Consider the following 2,609-nt stretch of genomic DNA (forward strand, 5'->3'; position numbering starts at 1 on the left):
ACTGACAAAATGGGTTTGGCTGCCCCCAAACTGAGCAGCCCCTCAGGGATAACATGGCCAGAGCTGGCTAAAAGCCTGCAGACAGGACATGAAACAGGCAAGGGGGGCAGAACCACAGCTGGACTCAAGGGACTCAGGAAAACCTGGAGGCAACTGGGGATGCACACAGTCGTTCTTCTTGTTGCAACAATGACAATGCAGCTTCCCACCGCCGGGACCCAGCCCTTAGAGAAAAAGCCCCCACCCTGCCATTAGGAATAGCAAGATTTGTACTAAAGGCGTTCAGAGAAGAAGGTCTGAAACATGCATTTTATTTCTATTGGGACCATTTTTACTTTTTAGACAAGGAACTGCTGAACTCCACCAAATTATACAAAGCATCACAACTTCAATGGACCTGATATTTTATTTCTTCAAAAAAAAAAAAAGTGCATTAACAATTGTCAACTGAAGATTAGGAACCATGTGTTACACATTCTTTCACCACTGGTCAAACTGAAGGGGAAATATTTGCATTGCACAAGTCAGAACACAGGTCGGATCAGCAGACACTCTGAAAATGTTCATCCTTCAGCCAGCTCTTACCAGGAAAGGCCCGTGGCCAAATCTTCACAGCATAGAAAAGCACGAGATACGAGGTAAGATTTCTTAGTCCATTTATTGTTCAATTGTGCACTTCTTAGGTCAGCTGACTTCTTCCGGTTTGATGTTGACCACGCCAACTACCTTTAGGATCCTTTGGACACAAGACAACTTCTTCATCCTCACTGGCCGTGGAGCTGGAGATTAAACACTTTCAAACACTCGTGGAGTCTTAATTTACAGACGCAAACAAAGTTCACCACAAACAGCCCGAGCTGGCCCCGCAACCTACAGCCTAAGCAAGCTACAGCCAAGCCACAAACAGAACCGAGCACAAACCTGTGTTCCTACGCTAACACCGAGAACCGCTCAACAACCCAACCGAGAAAACCCTTCGCCTTTTGATCGCACATCTATTCCGATCCACTGCATAACTAGCGAAGCCAAACAACCTGCAAAACCCTTGACTGCTCCATATCAAGACACGCAACTAGTACAAAGACTCAACCGCCCTGCACACAATCGGGGCCAACCCAAGACCGAGTGCACGGTGCAACTTGAAGCCTGCGGCCGCTTGCTCCTAAAGGGTGTGTGAAAGTGTAGAGATGCACTCAACAGCCTCCATCTGTACTTATCTAAGCAGACATTCAACATTCCCCTTCCTCCTGCCCACCCCGACCCACACTTCTTGTTCCCGGGCTGTCTTCTCCAGCTTCCATTCCTTCCTCTCCAGCTGCCCTTCAGGGACCTGCAAGAGTACACAAAACAGACCTGGAGATGGCTGGCAACGAACTGCACACCCCGCTACAAGATTGCAGCTCCATTGCCCATGATATGCTCGACCTTGGTGTCCTTTAAGAACAAGGGGGATGCAACATGCCTCTAGTTTACTAAATGAGGGTGACTACCGCCCTAGCAGTTACCCGCATATGACAACAGCAGGACCTAAGACATGAATCCTGTGTATGCAGCTGCCCCGGTGCTCCCACCTTCCACAAGCGCTAATCACAAGGTCGACAACCTGGAGATGTAACTTGCAGAGGACAGACACCGTGTCCAAACTCCCTTACCTTTCCCTCCTGCTGGGCAGGCGAGGGTTTCTTCCTTCCTTGGATTGCTCATCTGCTGTCTTCTGCACGACCTTAAAAACCAAAGAGACACTGTCAGCACGTCAGAAACCAGAGTATAGGACCCAACCTCTGTCTCTCCTTAGCCTTACCTGGAACCGTGGCAGATGTCTCCAGCCTGGGCTGCTGACATCCCGGGCAGCCAGAAGCCGAGCACGATGGGCCAGGACTCTGGACAGAACTGCTAGGGCGGCACCGTGAACAGTGACCGCCAACACCGGAAACCCTGCTTACAGGGCGGTGCTCCCTGCACACAGCTGGCAGCGGCTGGGGCATGAAGCCCAGAGAAAACCTGCAGAGACCTGAATGCCAGCTGACAGGTGCCTCAGGCGGTCTTGATCAGGGGTCAAAGCTGCCCCATGTCTGGGGACATATGGGCCACGACATCAGCCTCCCACCATGGAAGCCACAGAGCCCAAAGGGCTAAAGGAGGCCTCCTCCCCCAAGGTCAGAGGGGGTGGGGGTGCAGCCCTGTTTACAGGGTGCAGGGGGCACATCTCATAATGCCAGGAGCAGCAGAACAGAGGAGCAGAGACCTGGCCCTGAGTTACAGGAAGGTCGCCAAGCCTCGGGATCCCAGCGCACTCAGCATCCTCCAGAAGCCTGCAGCCTCTCCTGTTGCCTACGGGCATCGTCTCTGGCCAGCCTCACCAAGTGGAACGAGACCCGCCCCAGAGAATCAAGGAGACCTGGACCCTGCTTACAGGCTGCAGGCCGGGGGCGGGGACGCAGAAGAACAGCTGGCCAAGTGCCAGGGCACTCGTCTCCAGGGACTTGGGTGAGGAATACAGAGCCTGCCCTAAAGGAGAGCAGTAATCACGCACGTGATCTACAAGGTGGCCAAAAGAACCCAAAATCAGGGGGCCTAAGACCTATGCCCTGAGATACAGGGAAGCCATG

General features: G+C 52.7%; 1 long non-coding RNA gene across 2 annotated transcripts; it reads right to left on the reverse strand.

The window, feature by feature from the left end:
• Positions 1-308: 308 nt before the first annotated feature.
• LOC132252195 (uncharacterized) lies at positions 309-2,274 on the reverse strand. 2 transcript variants are annotated; one of them, XR_009464091.1, is made up of 3 exons: positions 1,802-2,274; positions 1,653-1,723; positions 309-1,330 (listed from the first exon to the last, which is right to left on the reverse strand). It is a non-coding gene; the product is annotated as an uncharacterized LOC132252195 (long non-coding RNA). The 2 variants fall into 2 exon arrangements; XR_009464090.1 differs by having other exon boundaries at positions 1,653-2,274.
• Between the last annotated feature and the right edge of the window lie 335 nt (positions 2,275-2,609).

Source organism: Alligator mississippiensis, chromosome 8 (assembly GCF_030867095.1).
Source record: "Alligator mississippiensis isolate rAllMis1 chromosome 8, rAllMis1, whole genome shotgun sequence".
Classification (NCBI taxonomy): domain Eukaryota; kingdom Metazoa; phylum Chordata; order Crocodylia; family Alligatoridae; genus Alligator; species Alligator mississippiensis.